Source organism: Schistocerca gregaria, chromosome 6 (genome assembly GCF_023897955.1).
Source record: "Schistocerca gregaria isolate iqSchGreg1 chromosome 6, iqSchGreg1.2, whole genome shotgun sequence".
NCBI lineage: Eukaryota > Metazoa > Arthropoda > Insecta > Orthoptera > Acrididae > Schistocerca > Schistocerca gregaria.
Window position 1 is genome coordinate 30,399,643 of NC_064925.1, and position 20,760 is coordinate 30,420,402.

A 20,760-nucleotide genomic window follows, 5' to 3' on the forward strand; every position below is an offset into this window, starting at 1 on the left:
TCGTAGTTTGCGCAGTTCAATGGAGACGTGGAAACTTGTTGTGGCCAGTGTTTTGCAGTTGGACGACAAGAGTGGTACACAGTAGCAAAGAGCGAGGCACTGAGTTTGCATGAACAGTGGAGTGCAGAATGGGGCTCGAGATGTGCTTGTTACCTCAGGTGCTGTGTGATTGTCGACAAGGAGTGAAAACGGAGCAATTTGTGACCCCCCTTTCAATTTAAGACGTTAAAAACAGACGGAATTTGCATTCGTAATACCAGAGCATCGAAACTACTTGGAACTCTTGTGTATATGAACGTGTCCGCGCCTTTGTACTCTGGTCCCTTCAGCGCTACAAACCAACCAAGCATCGTGTCCGTGCACATCAGAGTGTCAAGGAATGGAGAATAGCGCAGTTTGGTTGCGGATGGGGGCGTAGCTCAGTTGGTAGAGCGTTCGCTTTGCATGTGAAAGGTCCCGGGTTCAAGCCCCGGCGCCTCCATGTTTTGTGGTCAGTGGATGCCAAGTGTTGATCGCGGCGAACCTAAAAGCACGCAAGATGTTGCAAAGCCAGCGTCACAGACTTGTATGATGCATACTGACGTAAGGAGAGCAAGATGTATGTGTGGGGACCGGCTGTCATCGAGTGCAGGTCTGTCTTAGGTATCACGGCTTAACGTCATTGAAGTCTAGAGAGTGGACAACACGTTCGTCTTACTCAGAGCGGTGTCCGAATTCTATTTTCGACGTGATGCGTGCCACTTCCATTGTGGCCAACTACGATTCAATACAGAATGCACGAAACCTGAAAGACACCCTCACAGATACATAGAGAGTAGTGTTTGTCTGCGGAATAATGGGAGTGCAAGCGTCTGTGACATTGATATTGCTGTATGTAGCACAATTTATCATGGAGGGGGCGTAGCTCAGATGGTAGAGCGCTCGCTTAGCATGCGAGAGGTACTGGGATCGATACCCAGCGCCTCCAGAATTTTTAACACCCCTACATGCGCACCTTGCCATGCAAGTGGAGTAATTCACAGCCAGCAGATGTGTCTAGGCAGATACAAGAGAACGATTAGCATCCACAATTGGCAAGCGAGCTGTTATTCGTGCGCAGGAAGCACCCTCCTCCAACTCCTACACTTAATTTACAAACAGTACAAGTGTTCCCATAACATTCTTAAGCCTACGTCGGAAAGATCTGCCTTACGCCGGGTTCACGTAAATCCCACTGCACATTCCTATTCTTTGCGTGCAGTCGGCTGCTACTGGTGTTGCTAGTTGTGACTTCTGATAACAGATGCCGTAGCAATCAGTTCATGGAGTGATTTGTATGTTTTGCGATAGTCTGTCTCTGACAAGCAAGCACAGGTGACATAGGTGTGAACGCAGGAAGCTTGCAGCCCCTCGCTGCCTGCAGACACCGAGCAGCCACACTAGGAGGGCGGCCTAAGCCGTAGGCGAAATGTGCTCATTCGCTTTGGGGCGACGTCGAACTATAAATGAGGCTGTCACTAGCGTGAGCGTTGCGTAAGCGTCGTGTAAAGTCGTAAAAGTCGGCTGCATGGGCGAGTGCCATGTTTGGGGAGCGTTTCGTAGTTTGCGCAGTTCAATGGAGACGTGGAAACTTGTTGTGGCCCAGTGTTTTGCAGTTGGACGACAAGAGTGGTACACAGTAGCAAAGAGCGAGGCACTGAGTTTGCATGAACAGTGGAGTGCAGAATGGGGCTCGAGATGTGCTTGTTACCTCAGGTGCTGTGTGATTGTCGACAAGGAGTGAAAACGGAGCAATTTGTGACCCCCCTTTCAATTTAAGACGTTAAAAACAGACGGAATTTGCATTCGTAATACCAGAGCATCGAAACTACTTGGAACTCTTGTGTATATGAACGTGTCCGCGCCTTTGTACTCTGGTCCCTTCAGCGCTACAAACCAACCAAGCATCGTGTCCGTGCACATCAGAGTCTCAAGGAATGGAGAATAGCGCAGTTTGGTCGCGGATGGGGGCGTAGCTCAGTTGGTAGAGCGTTCGCTTTGCATGTGAAAGGTCCCGGGTTCAAGCCCCGGCGCCTCCATGTTTTGTGGTCAGTGGATGCCAAGTGTTGATCGCGGCGAACCTAAAAGCACGCAAGATGTTGCAAAGCCAGCGTCACAGACTTGTATGATGCATACTGACGTAAGGAGAGCAAGATGTATGTGTGGGGACCGGCTGTCATCGAGTGCAGGTCTGTCTTAGGTATCACGGCTTAACGTCATTGAAGTCTAGAGAGTGGACAACACGTTCGTCTTACTCAGAGCGGTGTCCGAATTCTATTTTCGACGTGATGCGTGCCACTTCCATTGTGGCCAACTACGATTCAATACAGAATGCACGAAACCTGAAAGACACCCTCACAGATACATAGAGAGTAGTGTTTGTCTGCGGAATAATGGGAGTGCAAGCGTCTGTGAAATTGATATTGCTGTATGTAGCACAATTTATCATGGAGGGGGCGTAGCTCAGATGGTAGAGCGCTCGCTTAGCATGCGAGAGGTACTGGGATCGATACCCAGCGCCTCCAGAATTTTTAACACCCCTACATGCGCACCTTGCCATGCAAGTGGAGTAATTCACAGCCAGCAGATGTGTCTAGGCAGATACAAGAGAACGATTAGCATCCACAATTGGCAAGCGAGCTGTTATTCGTGCGCAGGAAGCACCCTCCTCCAACTCCTACACTTAATTTACAAACAGTACAAGTGTTCCCATAACATTCTTAAGCCTACGTCGGAAAGATCTGCCTTACGCCGGGTTCACGTAAATCCCACTGCACATTCCTATTCTTTGCGTGCAGTCGGCTGCTACTGGTGTTGCTAGTTGTGACTTCTGATAACAGATGCCGTAGCAATCAGTTCATGGAGTGATTTGTATGTTTTGCGATAGTCTGTCTCTGACAAGCAAGCACAGGTGACATAGGTGCGAACGCAGGAAGCTTGCAGCCCCTCGCTGCCTGCAGACACCGAGCAGCCACACTAGGAGGGCGGCCTAAGCCGTAGGCGAAATGTGCTCATTCGCTTTGGGGCGACGTCGAACTATAAATGAGGCTGTCACTAGCGTGAGCGTTGCGTAAGCGTCGTGTAAAGTCGTAAAAGTCGGCTGCATGGGCGAGTGCCATGTTTGGGGAGCGTTTCGTAGTTTGCGCAGTTCAATGGAGACGTGGAAACTTGTTGTGGCCCAGTGTTTTGCAGTTGGACGACAAGAGTGGTACACAGTAGCAAAGAGCGAGGCACTGAGTTTGCATGAACAGTGGAGTGCAGAATGGGGCTCGAGATGTGCTTGTTTCCTCAGGTGCTGTGTGATTGTCGACAAGGAGTGAAAACGGAGCAATTTGTGACCCCCCTTTCAATTTAAGACGTTAAAAACAGACGGAATTTGCATTCGTAATACCAGAGCATCGAAACTACTTGGAACTCTTGTGTATATGAACGTGTCCGCGCCTTTGTACTCTGGTCCCTTCAGCGCTACAAACCAACCAAGCATCGTGTCCGTGCACATCAGAGTCTTAAGGAATGGAGAATAGCGCAGTTTGGTCGCGGATGGGGGCGTAGCTCAGTTGGTAGAGCGTTCGCTTTGCATGTGAAAGGTCCCGGGTTCAAGCCCCGGCGCCTCCATGTTTTGTGGTCAGTGGATGCCAAGTGTTGATCGCGGCGAACCTAAAAGCACGCAAGATGTTGCAAAGCCAGCGTCACAGACTTGTATGATGCATACTGACGTAAGGAGAGCAAGATGTATGTGTGGGGACCGGCTGTCATCGAGTGCAGGTCTGTCTTAGGTATCACGGCTTAACGTCATTGAAGTCTAGAGAGTGGACAACACGTTCGTCTTACTCAGAGCGGTGTCCGAATTCTATTTTCGACGTGATGCGTGCCACTTCCATTGTGGCCAACTACGATTCAATACAGAATGCACGAAACCTGAAAGACACCCTCACAGATACATAGAGAGTAGTGTTTGTCTGCGGAATAATGGGAGTGCAAGCGTCTGTGACATTGATATTGCTGTATGTAGCACAATTTATCATGGAGGGGGCGTAGCTCAGATGGTAGAGCGCTCGCTTAGCATGCGAGAGGTACTGGAATCGATACCCAGCGCCTCCAGAATTTTTAACACCCCTACATGCGCACCTTGCCATGCAAGTGGAGTAATTCACAGCCAGCAGATGTGTCTAGGCAGATACAAGAGAACGATTAGCATCCACAATTGGCAAGCGAGCTGTTATTCGTGCGCAGGAAGCACCCTCCTCCAACTCCTACACTTAATTTACAAACAGTACAAGTGTTCCCATAACATTCTTAAGCCTACGTCGGAAAGATCTGCCTTACGCCGGGTTCACGTAAATCCCACTGCACATTCCTATTCTTTGCGTGCAGTCGGCTGCTACTGGTGTTGCTAGTTGTGACTTCTGATAACAGATGCCGTAGCAATCAGTTCATGGAGTGATTTGTATGTTTTGCGATAGTCTGTCTCTGACAAGCAAGCACAGGTGACATAGGTGCGAACGCAGGAAGCTTGCAGCCCCTCGCTGCCTGCAGACACCGAGCAGCCACACTAGGAGGGCGGCCTAAGCCGTAGGCGAAATGTGCTCATTCGCTTTGGGGCGACGTCGAACTATAAATGAGGCTGTCACTAGCGTGAGCGTCGTGTAAAGTCGTAAAAGTCGGCTGCATGGGCGAGTGCCATGTTTGGGGAGCGTTTCGTAGTTTGCGCAGTTCAATGGAGACGTGGAAACTTGTTGTGGCCCAGTGTTTTGCAGTTGGACGACAAGAGTGGTACACAGTAGCAAAGAGCGAGGCACTGAGTTTGCATGAACAGTGGAGTGCAGAATGGGGCTCGAGATGTGCTTGTTACCTCAGGTGCTGTGTGATTGTCGACAAGGAGTGAAAACGGAGCAATTTGTGACCCCCCTTTCAATTTAAGACGTTAAAAACAGACGGAATTTGCATTCGTAATACCAGAGCATCGAAACTACTTGGAACTCTTGTGTATATGAACGTGTCCGCGCCTTTGTACTCTGGTCCCTTCAGCGCTACAAACCAACCAAGCATCGTGTCCGTGCACATCAGAGTCTCAAGGAATGGAGAATAGCGCAGTTTGGTCGCGGATGGGGGCGTAGCTCAGTTGGTAGAGCGTTCGCTTTGCATGTGAAAGGTCCCGGGTTCAAGCCCCGGCGCCTCCATGTTTTGTGGTCAGTGGATGCCAAGTGTTGATCGCGGCGAACCTAAAAGCACGCAAGATGTTGCAAAGCCAGCGTCACAGACTTGTATGATGCATACTGACGTAAGGAGAGCAAGATGTATGTGTGGGGACCGGCTGTCATCGAGTGCAGGTCTGTCTTAGGTATCACGGCTTAACGTCATTGAAGTCTAGAGAGTGGACAACACGTTCGTCTTACTCAGAGCGGTGTCCGAATTCTATTTTCGACGTGATGCGTGCCACTTCCATTGTGGCCAACTACGATTCAATACAGAATGCACGAAACCTGAAAGACACCCTCACAGATACATAGAGAGTAGTGTTTGTCTGCGGAATAATGGGAGTGCAAGCGTCTGTGACATTGATATTGCTGTATGTAGCACAATTTATCATGGAGGGGGCGTAGCTCAGATGGTAGAGCGCTCGCTTAGCATGCGAGAGGTACTGGGATCGATACCCAGCGCCTCCAGAATTTTTAACACCCCTACATGCGCACCTTGCCATGCAAGTGGAGTAATTCACAGCCAGCAGATGTGTCTAGGCAGATACAAGAGAACGATTAGCATCCACAATTGGCAAGCGAGCTGTTATTCGTGCGCAGGAAGCACCCTCCTCCAACTCCTACACTTAATTTACAAACAGTACAAGTGTTCCCATAACATTCTTAAGCCTACGTCGGAAAGATCTGCCTTACGCCGGGTTCACGTAAATCCCACTGCACATTCCTATTCTTTGCGTGCAGTCGGCTGCTACTGGTGTTGCTAGTTGTGACTTCTGATAACAGATGCCGTAGCAATCAGTTCATGGAGTGATTTGTATGTTTTGCGATAGTCTGTCGCTGACAAGCAAGCACAGGTGACATAGGTGCGAACGCAGGAAGCTTGCAGCCCCTCGCTGCCTGCAGACACCGAGCAGCCACACTAGGAGGGCGGCCTAAGCCGTAGGCGAAATGTGCTCATTCGCTTTGGGGCGACGTCGAACTATAAATGAGGCTGTCACTAGCGTGAGCGTTGCGTAAGCGTCGTGTAAAGTCGTAAAAGTCGGCTGCATGGGCGAGTGCCATGTTTGGGGAGCGTTTCGTAGTTTGCGCAGTTCAATGGAGACGTGGAAACTTGTTGTGGCCCAGTGTTTTGCAGTTGGACGACAAGAGTGGTACACAGTAGCAAAGAGCGAGGCACTGAGTTTGCATGAACAGTGGAGTGCAGAATGGGGCTCGAGATGTGCTTGTTACCTCAGGTGCTGTGTGATTGTCGACAAGGAGTGAAAACGGAGCAATTTGTGACCCCCCTTTCAATTTAAGACGTTAAAAACAGACGGAATTTGCATTCGTAATACCAGAGCATCGAAACTACTTGGAACTCTTGTGTATATGAACGTGTCCGCGCCTTTGTACTCTGGTCCCTTCAGCGCTACAAACCAACCAAGCATCGTGTCCGTGCACATCAGAGTCTCAAGGAATGGAGAATAGCGCAGTTTGGTCGCGGATGGGGGCGTAGCTCAGTTGGTAGAGCGTTCGCTTTGCATGTGAAAGGTCCCGGGTTCAAGCCCCGGCGCCTCCATGTTTTGTGGTCAGTGGATGCCAAGTGTTGATCGCGGCGAACCTAAAAGCACGCAAGATGTTGCAAAGCCAGCGTCACAGACTTGTATGATGCATACTGACGTAAGGAGAGCAAGATGTATGTGTGGGGACCGGCTGTCATCGAGTGCAGGTCTGTCTTAGGTATCACGGCTTAACGTCATTGAAGTCTAGAGAGTGGACAACACGTTCGTCTTACTCAGAGCGGTGTCCGAATTCTATTTTCGACGTGATGCGTGCCACTTCCATTGTGGCCAACTACGATTCAATACAGAATGCACGAAACCTGAAAGACACCCTCACAGATACATAGAGAGTAGTGTTTGTCTGCGGAATAATGGGAGTGCAAGCGTCTGTGACATTGATATTGCTGTATGTAGCACAATTTATCATGGAGGGGGCGTAGCTCAGATGGTAGAGCGCTCGCTTAGCATGCGAGAGGTACTGGGATCGATACCCAGCGCCTCCAGAATTTTTAACACCCCTACATGCGCACCTTGCCATGCAAGTGGAGTAATTCACAGCCAGCAGATGTGTCTAGGCAGATACAAGAGAACGATTAGCATCCACAATTGGCAAGCGAGCTGTTATTCGTGCGCAGGAAGCACCCTCCTCCAACTCCTACACTTAATTTACAAACAGTACAAGTGTTCCCATAACATTCTTAAGCCTACGTCGGAAAGATCTGCCTTACGCCGGGTTCACGTAAATCCCACTGCACATTCCTATTCTTTGCGTGCAGTCGGCTGCTACTGGTGTTGCTAGTTGTGACTTCTGATAACAGATGCCGTAGCAATCAGTTCATGGAGTGATTTGTATGTTTTGCGATAGTCTGTCTCTGACAAGCAAGCACAGGTGACATAGGTGCGAACGCAGGAAGCTTGCAGCCCCTCGCTGCCTGCAGACACCGAGCAGCCACACTAGGAGGGCGGCCTAAGCCGTAGGCGAAATGTGCTCATTCGCTTTGGGGCGACGTCGAACTATAAATGAGGCTGTCACTAGCGTGAGCGTCGTGTAAAGTCGTAAAAGTCGGCTGCATGGGCGAGTGCCATGTTTGGGGAGCGTTTCGTAGTTTGCGCAGTTCAATGGAGACGTGGAAACTTGTTGTGGCCCAGTGTTTTGCAGTTGGACGACAAGAGTGGTACACAGTAGCAAAGAGCGAGGCACTGAGTTTGCATGAACAGTGGAGTGCAGAATGGGGCTCGAGATGTGCTTGTTACCTCAGGTGCTGTGTGATTGTCGACAAGGAGTGAAAACGGAGCAATTTGTGACCCCCCTTTCAATTTAAGACGTTAAAAACAGACGGAATTTGCATTCGTAATACCAGAGCATCGAAACTACTTGGAACTCTTGTGTATATGAACGTGTCCGCGCCTTTGTACTCTGGTCCCTTCAGCGCTACAAACCAACCAAGCATCGTGTCCGTGCACATCAGAGTCTCAAGGAATGGAGAATAGCGCAGTTTGGTCGCGGATGGGGGCGTAGCTCAGTTGGTAGAGCGTTCGCTTTGCATGTGAAAGGTCCCGGGTTCAAGCCCCGGCGCCTCCATGTTTTGTGGTCAGTGGATGCCAAGTGTTGATCGCGGCGAACCTAAAAGCACGCAAGATGTTGCAAAGCCAGCGTCACAGACTTGTATGATGCATACTGACGTAAGGAGAGCAAGATGTATGTGTGGGGACCGGCTGTCATCGAGTGCAGGTCTGTCTTAGGTATCACGGCTTAACGTCATTGAAGTCTAGAGAGTGGACAACACGTTCGTCTTACTCAGAGCGGTGTCCGAATTCTATTTTCGACGTGATGCGTGCCACTTCCATTGTGGCCAACTACGATTCAATACAGAATGCACGAAACCTGAAAGACACCCTCACAGATACATAGAGAGTAGTGTTTGTCTGCGGAATAATGGGAGTGCAAGCGTCTGTGACATTGATATTGCTGTATGTAGCACAATTTATCATGGAGGGGGCGTAGCTCAGATGGTAGAGCGCTCGCTTAACATGCGAGAGGTACTGGGATCGATACCCAGCGCCTCCAGAATTTTTAACACCCCTACATGCGCACCTTGCCATGCAAGTGGAGTAATTCACAGCCAGCAGATGTGTCTAGGCAGATACAAGAGAACGATTAGCATCCACAATTGGCAAGCGAGCTGTTATTCGTGCGCAGGAAGCACCCTCCTCCAACTCCTACACTTAATTTACAAACAGTACAAGTGTTCCCATAACATTCTTAAGCCTACGTCGGAAAGATCTGCCTTACGCCGGGTTCACGTAAATCCCACTGCACATTCCTATTCTTTGCGTGCAGTCGGCTGCTACTGGTGTTGCTAGTTGTGACTTCTGATAACAGATGCCGTAGCAATCAGTTCATGGAGTGATTTGTATGTTTTGCGATAGTCTGTCTCTGACAAGCAAGCACAGGTGACATAGGTGCGAACGCAGGAAGCTTGCAGCCCCTCGCTGCCTGCAGACACCGAGCAGCCACACTAGGAGGGCGGCCTAAGCCGTAGGCGAAATGTGCTCATTCGCTTTGGGGCGACGTGGAACTATAAATGAGGCTGTCACTAGCGTGAGCGTCGTGTAAAGTCGTAAAAGTCGGCTGCATGGGCGAGTGCCATGTTTGGGGAGCGTTTCGTAGTTTGCGCAGTGCAATGGAGACGTGGAAACTTGTTGTGGCCCAGTGTTTTGCAGTTGGACGACAAGAGTGGTACACAGTAGCAAAGAGCGAGGCACTGAGTTTGCATGAACAGTGGAGTGCAGAATGGGGCTCGAGATGTGCTTGTTACCTCAGGTGCTGTGTGATTGTCGACAAGGAGTGAAAACGGAGCAATTTGTGACCCCCCTTTCAATTTAAGACGTTAAAAACAGACGGAATTTGCATTCGTAATGCCAGAGCATCGAAACTACTTGGAACTCTTGTGTATATGAACGTGTCCGCGCCTTTGTACTCTGGTCCCTTCAGCGCTACAAACCAACCAAGCATCGTGTCCGTGCACATCAGAGTCTCAAGGAATGGAGAATAGCGCAGTTTGGTTGCGGATGGGGGCGTAGCTCAGTTGGTAGAGCGTTCGCTTTGCATGTGAAAGGTCCCGGGTTCAAGCCCCGGCGCCTCCATGTTTTGTGGTCAGTGGATGCCAAGTGTTGATCGCGGCGAACCTAAAAGCACGCAAGATGTTGCAAAGCCAGCGTCACAGACTTGTATGATGCATACTGACGTAAGGAGAGCAAGATGTATGTGTGGGGACCGGCTGTCATCGAGTGCAGGTCTGTCTTAGGTATCACGGCTTAACGTCATTGAAGTCTAGAGAGTGGACAACACGTTCGTCTTACTCAGAGCGGTGTCCGAATTCTATTTTCGACGTGATGCGTGCCACTTCCATTGTGGCCAACTACGATTCAATACAGAATGCACGAAACCTGAAAGACACCCTCACAGATACATAGAGAGTAGTGTTTGTCTGCGGAATAATGGGAGTGCAAGCGTCTGTTACATTGATATTGCTGTATGTAGCACAATTTATCATGGAGGGGGCGTAGCTCAGATGGTAGAGCGCTCGCTTAGCATGCGAGAGGTACTGGGATCGATACCCAGCGCCTCCAGAATTTTTAACACCCCTACATGCGCACCTTGCCATGCAAGTGGAGTAATTCACAGCCAGCAGATGTGTCTAGGCAGATACAAGAGAACGATTAGCATCCACAATTGGCAAGCGAGCTGTTATTCGTGCGCAGGAAGCACCCTCCCCCAACTCCTACACTTAATTTACAAACAGTACAAGTGTTCCCATAACATTCTTAAGCCTACGTCGGAAAGATCTGCCTTACGCCGGGTTCACGTAAATCCCACTGCACATTCCTATTCTTTGCGTGCAGTCGGCTGCTACTGGTGTTGCTAGTTGTGACTTCTGATAACAGATGCCGTAGCAATCAGTTCATGGAGTGATTTGTATGTTTTGCGATAGTCTGTCTCTGACAAGCAAGCACAGGTGACATAGGTGCGAACGCAGGAAGCTTGCAGCCCCTCGCTGCCTGCAGACACCGAGCAGCCACACTAGGAGGGCGGCCTAAGCCGTAGGCGAAATGTGCTCATTCGCTTTGGGGCGACGTCGAACTATAAATGAGGCTGTCACTAGCGTGAGCGTCGTGTAAAGTCGTAAAAGTCGGCTGCATGGGCGAGTGCCATGTTTGGGGAGCGTTTCGTAGTTTGCGCAGTGCAATGGAGACGTGGAAACTTGTTGTGGCCCAGTGTTTTGCAGTTGGACGACAAGAGTGGTACACAGTAGCAAAGAGCGAGGCACTGAGTTTGCATGAACAGTGGAGTGCAGAATGGGGCTCGAGATGTGCTTGTTACCTCAGGTGCTGTGTGATTGTCGACAAGGAGTGAAAACGGAGCAATTTGTGACCCCCCTTTCAATTTAAGACGTTAAAAACAGACGGAATTTGCATTCGTAATACCAGAGCATCGAAACTACTTGGAACTCTTGTGTATATGAACGTGTCCGCGCCTTTGTACTCTGGTCCCTTCAGCGCTACAAACCAACCAAGCATCGTGTCCGTGCACATCAGAGTCTCAAGGAATGGAGAATAGCGCAGTTTGGTCGCGGATGGGGGCGTAGCTCAGTTGGTAGAGCGTTCGCTTTGCATGTGAAAGGTCCCGGGTTCAAGCCCCGGCGCCTCCATGTTTTGTGGTCAGTGGATGCCAAGTGTTGATCGCGGCGAACCTAAAAGCACGCAAGATGTTGCAAAGCCAGCGTCACAGACTTGTATGATGCATACTGACGTAAGGAGAGCAAGATGTATGTGTGGGGACCGGCTGTCATCGAGTGCAGGTCTGTCTTAGGTATCACGGCTTAACGTCATTGAAGTCTAGAGAGTGGACAACACGTTCGTCTTACTCAGAGCGGTGTCCGAATTCTATTTTCGACGTGATGCGTGCCACTTCCATTGTGGCCAACTACGATTCAATACAGAATGCACGAAACCTGAAAGACACCCTCACAGATACATAGAGAGTAGTGTTTGTCTGCGGAATAATGGGAGTGCAAGCGTCTGTGACATTGATATTGCTGTATGTAGCACAATTTATCATGGAGGGGGCGTAGCTCAGATGGTAGAGCGCTCGCTTAGCATGCGAGAGGTACTGGGATCGATACCCAGCGCCTCCAGAATTTTTAACACCCCTACATGCGCACCTTGCCATGCAAGTGGAGTAATTCACAGCCAGCAGATGTGTCTAGGCAGATACAAGAGAACGATTAGCATCCACAATTGGCAAGCGAGCTGTTATTCGTGCGCAGGAAGCACCCTCCTCCAACTCCTACACTTAATTTACAAACAGTACAAGTGTTCCCATAACATTCTTAAGCCTACGTCGGAAAGATCTGCCTTACGCCGGGTTCACGTAAATCCCACTGCACATTCCTATTCTTTGCGTGCAGTCGGCTGCTACTGGTGTTGCTAGTTGTGACTTCTGATAACAGATGCCGTAGCAATCAGTTCATGGAGTGATTTGTATGTTTTGCGATAGTCTGTCTCTGACAAGCAAGCACAGGTGACATAGGTGCGAACGCAGGAAGCTTGCAGCCCCTCGCTGCCTGCAGACACCGAGCAGCCACACTAGGAGGGCGGCCTAAGCCGTAGGCGAAATGTGCTCATTCGCTTTGGGGCGACGTCGAACTATAAATGAGGCTGTCACTAGCGTGAGCGTTGCGTAAGCGTCGTGTAAAGTCGTAAAAGTCGGCTGCATGGGCGAGTGCCATGTTTGGGGAGCGTTTCGTAGTTTGCGCAGTGCAATGGAGACGTGGAAACTTGTTGTGGCCCAGTGTTTTGCAGTTGGACGACAAGAGTGGTACACAGTAGCAAAGAGCGAGGCACTGAGTTTGCATGAACAGTGGAGTGCAGAATGGGGCTCGAGATGTGCTTGTTACCTCAGGTGCTGTGTGATTGTCGACAAGGAGTGAAAACGGAGCAATTTGTGACCCCCCTTTCAATTTAAGACGTTAAAAACAGACGGAATTTGCATTCGTAATGCCAGAGCATCGAAACTACTTGGAACTCTTGTGTATATGAACGTGTCCGCGCCTTTGTACTCTGGTCCCTTCAGCGCTACAAACCAACCAAGCATCGTGTCCGTGCACATCAGAGTCTCAAGGAATGGAGAATAGCGCAGTTTGGTTGCGGATGGGGGCGTAGCTCAGTTGGTAGAGCGTTCGCTTTGCATGTGAAAGGTCCCGGGTTCAAGCCCCGGCGCCTCCATGTTTTGTGGTCAGTGGATGCCAAGTGTTGATCGCGGCGAACCTAAAAGCACGCAAGATGTTGCAAAGCCAGCGTCACAGACTTGTATGATGCATACTGACGTAAGGAGAGCAAGATGTATGTGTGGGGACCGGCTGTCATCGAGTGCAGGTCTGTCTTAGGTATCACGGCTTAACGTCATTGAAGTCTAGAGAGTGGACAACACGTTCGTCTTACTCAGAGCGGTGTCCGAATTCTATTTTCGACGTGATGCGTGCCACTTCCATTGTGGCCAACTACGATTCAATACAGAATGCACGAAACCTGAAAGACACCCTCACAGATACATAGAGAGTAGTGTTTGTCTGCGGAATAATGGGAGTGCAAGCGTCTGTTACATTGATATTGCTGTATGTAGCACAATTTATCATGGAGGGGGCGTAGCTCAGATGGTAGAGCGCTCGCTTGGCATGCGAGAGGTACTGGGATCGATACCCAGCGCCTCCAGAATTTTTAACACCCCTACATGCGCACCTTGCCATGCAAGTGGAGTAATTCACAGCCAGCAGATGTGTCTAGGCAGATACAAGAGAACGATTAGCATCCACAATTGGCAAGCGAGCTGTTATTCGTGCGCAGGAAGCACCCTCCCCCAACTCCTACACTTAATTTACAAACAGTACAAGTGTTCCCATAACATTCTTAAGCCTACGTCGGAAAGATCTGCCTTACGCCGGGTTCACGTAAATCCCACTGCACATTCCTATTCTTTGCGTGCAGTCGGCTGCTACTGGTGTTGCTAGTTGTGACTTCTGATAACAGATGCCGTAGCAATCAGTTCATGGAGTGATTTGTATGTTTTGCGATAGTCTGTCTCTGACAAGCAAGCACAGGTGACATAGGTGCGAACGCAGGAAGCTTGCAGCCCCTCGCTGCCTGCAGACACCGAGCAGCCACACTAGGAGGGCGGCCTAAGCCGTAGGCGAAATGTGCTCATTCGCTTTGGGGCGACGTCGAACTATAAATGAGGCTGTCACTAGCGTGAGCGTCGTGTAAAGTCGTAAAAGTCGGCTGCATGGGCGAGTGCCATGTTTGGGGAGCGTTTCGTAGTTTGCGCAGTGCAATGGAGACGTGGAAACTTGTTGTGGCCCAGTGTTTTGCAGTTGGACGACAAGAGTGGTACACAGTAGCAAAGAGCGAGGCACTGAGTTTGCATGAACAGTGGAGTGCAGAATGGGGCTCGAGATGTGCTTGTTACCTCAGGTGCTGTGTGATTGTCGACAAGGAGTGAAAACGGAGCAATTTGTGACCCCCCTTTCAATTTAAGACGTTAAAAACAGACGGAATTTGCATTCGTAATACCAGAGCATCGAAACTACTTGGAACTCTTGTGTATATGAACGTGTCCGCGCCTTTGTACTCTGGTCCCTTCAGCGCTACAAACCAACCAAGCATCGTGTCCGTGCACATCAGAGTCTCAAGGAATGGAGAATAGCGCAGTTTGGTCGCGGATGGGGGCGTAGCTCAGTTGGTAGAGCGTTCGCTTTGCATGTGAAAGGTCCCGGGTTCAAGCCCCGGCGCCTCCATGTTTTGTGGTCAGTGGATGCCAAGTGTTGATCGCGGCGAACCTAAAAGCACGCAAGATGTTGCAAAGCCAGCGTCACAGACTTGTATGATGCATACTGACGTAAGGAGAGCAAGATGTATGTGTGGGGACCGGCTGTCATCGAGTGCAGGTCTGTCTTAGGTATCACGGCTTAACGTCATTGAAGTCTAGAGAGTGGACAACACGTTCGTCTTACTCAGAGCGGTGTCCGAATTCTATTTTCGACGTGATGCGTGCCACTTCCATTGTGGCCAACTACGATTCAATACAGAATGCACGAAACCTGAAAGACACCCTCACAGATACATAGAGAGTAGTGTTTGTCTGCGGAATAATGGGAGTGCAAGCGTCTGTGACATTGATATTGCTGTATGTAGCACAATTTATCATGGAGGGGGCGTAGCTCAGATGGTAGAGCGCTCGCTTAGCATGCGAGAGGTACTGGGATCGATACCCAGCGCCTCCAGAATTTTTAACACCCCTACATGCGCACCTTGCCATGCAAGTGCAGTAATTCACAGCCAGCAGATGTGTCTAGGCAGATACAAGAGAACGATTAGCATCCACAATTGGCAAGCGAGCTGTTATTCGTGCGCAGGAAGCACCCTCCTCCAACTCCTACACTTAATTTACAAACAGTACAAGTGTTCCCATAACATTCTTAAGCCTACGTCGGAAAGATCTGCCTTACGCCAGGTTCACGTAAATCCCACTGCACATTCCTATTCTTTGCGTGCAGTCGGCTGCTACTGGTGTTGCTAGTTGTGACTTCTGATAACAGATGCCGTAGCAATCAGTTCATGGAGTGATTTGTATGTTTTGCGATAGTCTGTCTCTGACAAGCAAGCACAGGTGACATAGGTGCGAACGCAGGAAGCTTGCAGCCCCTCGCTGCCTGCAGACACCGAGCAGCCACACTAGGAGGGCGGCCTAAGCCGTAGGCGAAATGTGCTCATTCGCTTTGGGGCGACGTCGAACTATAAATGAGGCTGTCACTAGCGTGAGCGTTGCGTGAGCGTCGTGTAAAGTCGTAAAAGTCGGCTGCATGGGCGAGTGCCATGTTTGGGGAGCGTTTCGTAGTTTGCGCAGTGCAATGGAGACGTGGAAACTTGTTGTGGCCCAGTGTTTTGCAGTTGGACGACAAGAGTGGTACACAGTAGCAAAGAGCGAGGCACTGAGTTTGCATGAACAGTGGAGTGCAGAATGGGGCTCGAGATGTGCTTGTTACCTCAGGTGCTGTGTGATTGTCGACAAGGAGTGAAAACGGAGCAATTTGTGACCCCCCTTTCAATTTAAGACGTTAAAAACAGACGGAATTTGCATTCGTAATACCAGAGCATCGAAACTACTTGGAACTCTTGTGTATATGAACGTGTCCGCGCCTTTGTACTCTGGTCCCTTCAGCGCTACAAACCAACCAAGCATCGTGTCCGTGCACATCAGAGTCTCAAGAAATGGAGAATAGCGCAGTTCGGTCGCGGATGGGGGCGTAGCTCAGTTGGTAGAGCGTTCGCTTTGCATGTGAAAGGTCCCGGGTTCAAGCCCCGGCGCCTCCATGTTTTGTGGTCAGTGGATGCCAAGTGTTGATCGCGGCGAACCTAAAAGCACGCAAGATGTTGCAAAGCCAGCGTCACAGACTTGTATGATGCATACTGACGTAAGGAGAGCAAGATGTATGTGTGGGGACCGGCTGTCATCGAGTGCAGGTCTGTCTTAGGTATCACGGCTTAACGTCATTGAAGTCTAGAGAGTGGACAACACGTTCGTCTTACTCAGAGCGGTGTCCGAATTCTATTTTCGACGTGATGCGTGCCACTTCCATTGTGGCCAACTACGATTCAATACAGAATGCACGAAACCTGAAAGACACCCTCACAGATACATAGAGAGTAGTGTTTGTCTGCGGAATAATGGGAGTGCAAGCGTCTGTTACATTGATATTGCTGTATGTAGCACAATTTATCATGGAGGGGGCGTAGCTCAGATGGTAGAGCGCTCGCTTAGCATGCGAGAGGTACTGGGATCGATACCCAGCGCCTCCAGAATTTTTAACACCCCTACATGCGCACCTTGCCATGCAAGTGGAGTAATTCACAGCCAGCAGATGTGTCTAGGCAGATACAAGAGAACGATTAGCATCCACAATTGGCAAGCGAGCTGTTATTCGTGCGCAGGAAGCACCCTCCCCCAACTCCTACACTTAATTTACAAACAGTACAAGTGTTCCCATAACATTCTTAAGCCTACGTCGGAAAGATCTGCCTTACGCCGGGTTCACGTAAATCCCACTGCACATTCCTATTCTTTGCGTGCAGTCGGCTGCTACTGGTGTTGCTAGTTGTGACTTCTGATAACAGATGCCGTAGCAATCAGTTCATGGAGTGATTTGTATGTTTTGCGATAGTCTGTCTCTGACAAGCAAGCACAGGTGACATAGGTGCGAACGCAGGAAGCTTGCAGCCCCTCGCTGCCTGCAGACACCGAGCAGCCACACTAGGAGGGCGGCCTAAGCCGTAGGCGAAATGTGCTCATTCGCTTTGGGGCGACGTCGAACTATAAATGAGGCTGTCACTAGCGTGAGCGTCGTGTAAAGTCGTAAAAGTCGGCTGCATGGGCAAGTGCCATGTTTGGGGAGCGTTTCGTAGTTTGCGCAGTGCAATGGAGACGTGGAAACTTGTTGTGGCCCAGTGTTTTGCAGTTGGACGACAAGAGTGGTACACAGTAGCAAAGAGCGAGGCACTGAGTTTGCATGAACAGTGGAGTGCAGAATGGGGCTCGAGATGTGCTTGTTACCTCAGGTGCTGTGTGATTGTCGACAAGGAGTGAAAACGGAGCAATTTGTGACCCCCCTTTCAATTTAAGACGTTAAAAACAGACGGAATTTGCATTCGTAATACCAGAGCATCGAAACTACTTGGAACTCTTGTGTATATGAACGTGTCCGCGCCTTTGTACTCTGGTCCCTTCAGCGCTACAAACCAACCAAGCATCGTGTCCGTGCACATCAGAGTCTCAAGGAATGGAGAATAGCGCAGTTTGGTTGCGGATGGGGGCGTAGCTCAGTTGGTAGAGCGTTCGCTTTGCATGTGAAAGGTCCCGGGTTCAAGCCCCGGCGCCTCCATGTTTTGTGGTCAGTGGATGCCAAGTGTTGATCGCGGCGAACCTAAAAGCACGCAAGATGTTGCAAAGCCAGCGTCACAGACTTGTATGATGCATACTGACGTAAGGAGAGCAAGATGTATGTGTGGGGACCGGCTGTCATCGAGTGCAGGTCTGTCTTAGGTATCACGGCTTAACGTCATTGAAGTCTAGAGAGTGGACAACACGTTCGTCTTACTCAGAGCGGTGTCCGAATTCTATTTTCGACGTGATGCGTGCCACTTCCATTGTGGCCAACTACGATTCAATACAGAATGCACGAAACCTGAAAGACACCCTCACAGATACATAGAGAGTAGTGTTTGTCTGCGGAATAATGGGAGTGCAAGCGTCTGTTACATTGATATTGCTGTATGTAGCACAATTTATCATGGAGGGGGCGTAGCTCAGATGGTAGAGCGCTCGCTTAGCATGCGAGAGGTACTGGGATCGATACCCAGCGCCTCCAGAATTTTTAACACCCCTACATGCGCACCTTGCCATGCAAGTGGAGTAATTCACAGCCAGCAGATGTGTCTAGGCAGATACAAGAGAACGATTAGCATCCACAATTGGCAAGCGAGCTGTTATTCGTGCGCAGGAAGCACCCTCCCCCAACTCCTACACTTAATTTACAAACAGTACAAGTGTTCCCATAACATTCTTAAGCCTACGTCGGAAAGATCTGCCTTACGCCGGGTTCACGTAAATCCCACTGCACATTCCTATTCTTTGCGTGCAGTCGGCTGCTACTGGTGTTGCTAGTTGTGACTTCTGATAACAGATGCCGTAGCAATCAGTTCATGGAGTGATTTGTATGTTTTGCGATAGTCTGTCTCTGACAAGCAAGCACAGGTGACATAGGTGCGAACGCAGGAAGCTTGCAGCCCCTCGCTGCCTGCAGACACCGAGCAGCCACACTAGGAGGGCGGCCTAAGCCGTAGGCGAAATGTGCTCATTCGCTTTGGGGCGACGTCGAACTATAAATGAGGCTGTCACTAGCGTGAGCGTCGTGTAAAGTCGTAAAAGGTCGGCTACATGGGCGAGTGCCATGTTTGGGGAGCGTTTCGTAGTTTGCGCAGTGCAATGGAGACGTGGAAACTTGTTGTGGCCCAGTGTTTTGCAGTTGGACGACAAGAGTGGTACACAGTAGCAAAGAGCGAGGCACTGAGTTTTGCATGAACAGTGGAGTGCAGAATGGGGCTCGAGATGTGCTTGTTACCTCAGGTGCTGTGTGATTGTCGACAAGGAGTGAAAACGGAGCAATTTGTGACCCCCCTTTCAATTTAAGACGTTAAAAACAGACGGAATTTGCATTCGTAATACCAGAGCATCGAAACTACTTGGAACTCTTGTGTATATGAACGTGTCCGCGCCTTTGTACTCTGGTCCCTTCAGCGCTACAAACCAACCAAGCATCGTGTCCGTGCACATCAGAGTCTCAAGGAATGGAGAATAGCGCAGTTCGGTCGCGGATGGGGGCGTAGCTCAGTTGGTAGAGCGTTCGCTTTGCATGTGAAAGGTCCCGGGTTCAAGCCCCGGCGCCTCATGTTTTGTGGTCAGTGGATGCCAAGTGTTGATCGCGGCGAACCTAAAAGCACGCAAGATGTTGCAAAGCCAGCGTCACAGACTTGTATGATGCATACTGACGTAAGGAGAGCAAGATGTATGTGTGGGGACCGGCTGTCATCGAGTGCAGGTCTGTCTTAGGTATCACGGCTTAACGTCATTGAAGTCCTAGAGAGTGGACAACACGTTCGTCTTACTCAGAGCGGTGTCCGAATTCTATTTTCGACGTGATGCGTGCCACTTCCATTGTGGCCAACTACGATTCAATACAGAATGCACGAAACCTGAAAGACACCCTCACAGATACATAGAGAGTAGTGTTTGTCTGCGGAATAATGGGAGTGCAAGCGTCTGTTACATTGATATTGCTGTATGTAGCACAATTTGTCATGGAGGGGGCGTAGCTCAGATGGTAGAGCGCTCGCTTAGCATGCGAGAGGTACTGGGATCGATACCCAGCGCCTCCAGAATTTTTAACACCCCTACATGCGCACCTTGCCATGCAAGTGGAGTAATTCACAGCCAGCAGATGTGTCTAGGCAGATACAAGAGAACGATTAGCATCCACAATTGGCAAGCGAGCTGTTATTCGTGCGCAGGAAGCACCCTCCCCCAACTCCTACACTTAATTTACAAACAGTACAAGTGTTCCCATAACATTCTTAAGCCTACGTCGGAAAGATCTGCCTTACGCCGGGTTCACGTAAATCCCACTGCACATTCCTATTCTTTGCGTGCAGTCGGCTGCTACTGGTGTTGCTAGTTGTGACTTCTGATAACAGATGCCGTAGCAATCAGTTCATGGAGTGATTTGTATGTTTTGCGATAGTCTGTCTCTGACAAGCAAGCACAGGTGACATAGGTGCGAACGCAGGAAGCTTGCAGCCCCTCGCTGCCTGCAGACACCGAGCAGCCACACTAGGAGGGCGGCCTAAGCCGTAGGCGAAATGTGCTCATTCGCTTTGGGGCGACGTCGAACTATAAATGAGGCTGTCACTAGCGTGAGCGTCGTGTAAAGTCGTAAAAGTCGGCTGCATGGGCAAGTGCCATGTTTGGGGAGCGTTTCGTAGTTTGCGCAGTGCAATGGAGACGTGGAAACTTGTTGTGGCCCAGTGTTTTGCAGTTGGACGACAAGAGTGGTACACAGTAGCAAGAGCGAGGCACTGAGTTTGCATGAACAGTGGAGTGCAGAATGGGGCTCGAGATGTGCTTGTTACCTCAGGTGCTGTGTGATTGTCGACAAGGAGTGAAAACGGAGCAATTTGTGACCCCCCTTTCAATTTAAGACGTTAAAAACAGACGGAATTTGCATTCGTAATACCAGAGCATCGAAACTACTTGGAACTCTTGTGTATATGAACGTGTCCGCGCCTTTGTACTCTGGTCCCTTCAGCGCTACAAACCAACCAAGCATCGTGTCCGT

The 20,760-nt window shown here is 50.0% G+C and overlaps 26 non-coding genes across 26 annotated transcripts; all 26 read left to right on the forward strand.

The window, feature by feature from the left end:
* Positions 1 to 408: 408 nt before the first annotated feature.
* On the forward strand, positions 409 to 481 carry Trnaa-ugc (transfer RNA alanine (anticodon UGC)). The gene has a single exon. It is a non-coding gene; the product is annotated as a tRNA-Ala (tRNA).
* Positions 482 to 894: 413 nt separating this feature from the next.
* Positions 895 to 967, forward strand: Trnaa-agc (transfer RNA alanine (anticodon AGC)). The gene has a single exon. It is a non-coding gene; the product is annotated as a tRNA-Ala (tRNA).
* A 1,017-nt stretch (positions 968 to 1,984) lies between these two features.
* On the forward strand, positions 1,985 to 2,057 carry Trnaa-ugc (transfer RNA alanine (anticodon UGC)). The gene has a single exon. It is a non-coding gene; the product is annotated as a tRNA-Ala (tRNA).
* A 413-nt stretch (positions 2,058 to 2,470) lies between these two features.
* Positions 2,471 to 2,543, forward strand: Trnaa-agc (transfer RNA alanine (anticodon AGC)). The gene has a single exon. It is a non-coding gene; the product is annotated as a tRNA-Ala (tRNA).
* A 1,017-nt stretch (positions 2,544 to 3,560) lies between these two features.
* On the forward strand, positions 3,561 to 3,633 carry Trnaa-ugc (transfer RNA alanine (anticodon UGC)). The gene has a single exon. It is a non-coding gene; the product is annotated as a tRNA-Ala (tRNA).
* A 413-nt stretch (positions 3,634 to 4,046) lies between these two features.
* Positions 4,047 to 4,119, forward strand: Trnaa-agc (transfer RNA alanine (anticodon AGC)). Its single transcript has one exon. It is a non-coding gene; the product is annotated as a tRNA-Ala (tRNA).
* Positions 4,120 to 5,125: 1,006 nt separating this feature from the next.
* On the forward strand, positions 5,126 to 5,198 carry Trnaa-ugc (transfer RNA alanine (anticodon UGC)). The gene has a single exon. It is a non-coding gene; the product is annotated as a tRNA-Ala (tRNA).
* A 413-nt stretch (positions 5,199 to 5,611) lies between these two features.
* Trnaa-agc (transfer RNA alanine (anticodon AGC)) lies at positions 5,612 to 5,684 on the forward strand. Its single transcript has one exon. It is a non-coding gene; the product is annotated as a tRNA-Ala (tRNA).
* A 1,017-nt stretch (positions 5,685 to 6,701) lies between these two features.
* Positions 6,702 to 6,774, forward strand: Trnaa-ugc (transfer RNA alanine (anticodon UGC)). The gene has a single exon. It is a non-coding gene; the product is annotated as a tRNA-Ala (tRNA).
* A 413-nt stretch (positions 6,775 to 7,187) lies between these two features.
* On the forward strand, positions 7,188 to 7,260 carry Trnaa-agc (transfer RNA alanine (anticodon AGC)). Its single transcript has one exon. It is a non-coding gene; the product is annotated as a tRNA-Ala (tRNA).
* A 1,006-nt stretch (positions 7,261 to 8,266) lies between these two features.
* On the forward strand, positions 8,267 to 8,339 carry Trnaa-ugc (transfer RNA alanine (anticodon UGC)). Its single transcript has one exon. It is a non-coding gene; the product is annotated as a tRNA-Ala (tRNA).
* Positions 8,340 to 8,752: 413 nt separating this feature from the next.
* Trnav-aac (transfer RNA valine (anticodon AAC)) lies at positions 8,753 to 8,825 on the forward strand. The gene has a single exon. It is a non-coding gene; the product is annotated as a tRNA-Val (tRNA).
* A 1,006-nt stretch (positions 8,826 to 9,831) lies between these two features.
* On the forward strand, positions 9,832 to 9,904 carry Trnaa-ugc (transfer RNA alanine (anticodon UGC)). The gene has a single exon. It is a non-coding gene; the product is annotated as a tRNA-Ala (tRNA).
* A 413-nt stretch (positions 9,905 to 10,317) lies between these two features.
* Positions 10,318 to 10,390, forward strand: Trnaa-agc (transfer RNA alanine (anticodon AGC)). The gene has a single exon. It is a non-coding gene; the product is annotated as a tRNA-Ala (tRNA).
* A 1,006-nt stretch (positions 10,391 to 11,396) lies between these two features.
* Trnaa-ugc (transfer RNA alanine (anticodon UGC)) lies at positions 11,397 to 11,469 on the forward strand. The gene has a single exon. It is a non-coding gene; the product is annotated as a tRNA-Ala (tRNA).
* A 413-nt stretch (positions 11,470 to 11,882) lies between these two features.
* Positions 11,883 to 11,955, forward strand: Trnaa-agc (transfer RNA alanine (anticodon AGC)). The gene has a single exon. It is a non-coding gene; the product is annotated as a tRNA-Ala (tRNA).
* A 1,017-nt stretch (positions 11,956 to 12,972) lies between these two features.
* On the forward strand, positions 12,973 to 13,045 carry Trnaa-ugc (transfer RNA alanine (anticodon UGC)). Its single transcript has one exon. It is a non-coding gene; the product is annotated as a tRNA-Ala (tRNA).
* A 413-nt stretch (positions 13,046 to 13,458) lies between these two features.
* Trnaa-ggc (transfer RNA alanine (anticodon GGC)) lies at positions 13,459 to 13,531 on the forward strand. The gene has a single exon. It is a non-coding gene; the product is annotated as a tRNA-Ala (tRNA).
* Positions 13,532 to 14,537: 1,006 nt separating this feature from the next.
* Positions 14,538 to 14,610, forward strand: Trnaa-ugc (transfer RNA alanine (anticodon UGC)). Its single transcript has one exon. It is a non-coding gene; the product is annotated as a tRNA-Ala (tRNA).
* A 413-nt stretch (positions 14,611 to 15,023) lies between these two features.
* On the forward strand, positions 15,024 to 15,096 carry Trnaa-agc (transfer RNA alanine (anticodon AGC)). Its single transcript has one exon. It is a non-coding gene; the product is annotated as a tRNA-Ala (tRNA).
* A 1,017-nt stretch (positions 15,097 to 16,113) lies between these two features.
* Trnaa-ugc (transfer RNA alanine (anticodon UGC)) lies at positions 16,114 to 16,186 on the forward strand. Its single transcript has one exon. It is a non-coding gene; the product is annotated as a tRNA-Ala (tRNA).
* Positions 16,187 to 16,599: 413 nt separating this feature from the next.
* On the forward strand, positions 16,600 to 16,672 carry Trnaa-agc (transfer RNA alanine (anticodon AGC)). The gene has a single exon. It is a non-coding gene; the product is annotated as a tRNA-Ala (tRNA).
* A 1,006-nt stretch (positions 16,673 to 17,678) lies between these two features.
* Trnaa-ugc (transfer RNA alanine (anticodon UGC)) lies at positions 17,679 to 17,751 on the forward strand. Its single transcript has one exon. It is a non-coding gene; the product is annotated as a tRNA-Ala (tRNA).
* A 413-nt stretch (positions 17,752 to 18,164) lies between these two features.
* On the forward strand, positions 18,165 to 18,237 carry Trnaa-agc (transfer RNA alanine (anticodon AGC)). Its single transcript has one exon. It is a non-coding gene; the product is annotated as a tRNA-Ala (tRNA).
* A 1,007-nt stretch (positions 18,238 to 19,244) lies between these two features.
* Trnaa-ugc (transfer RNA alanine (anticodon UGC)) lies at positions 19,245 to 19,318 on the forward strand. The gene has a single exon. It is a non-coding gene; the product is annotated as a tRNA-Ala (tRNA).
* A 413-nt stretch (positions 19,319 to 19,731) lies between these two features.
* Positions 19,732 to 19,804, forward strand: Trnaa-agc (transfer RNA alanine (anticodon AGC)). Its single transcript has one exon. It is a non-coding gene; the product is annotated as a tRNA-Ala (tRNA).
* Positions 19,805 to 20,760: the final 956 nt, after the last annotated feature.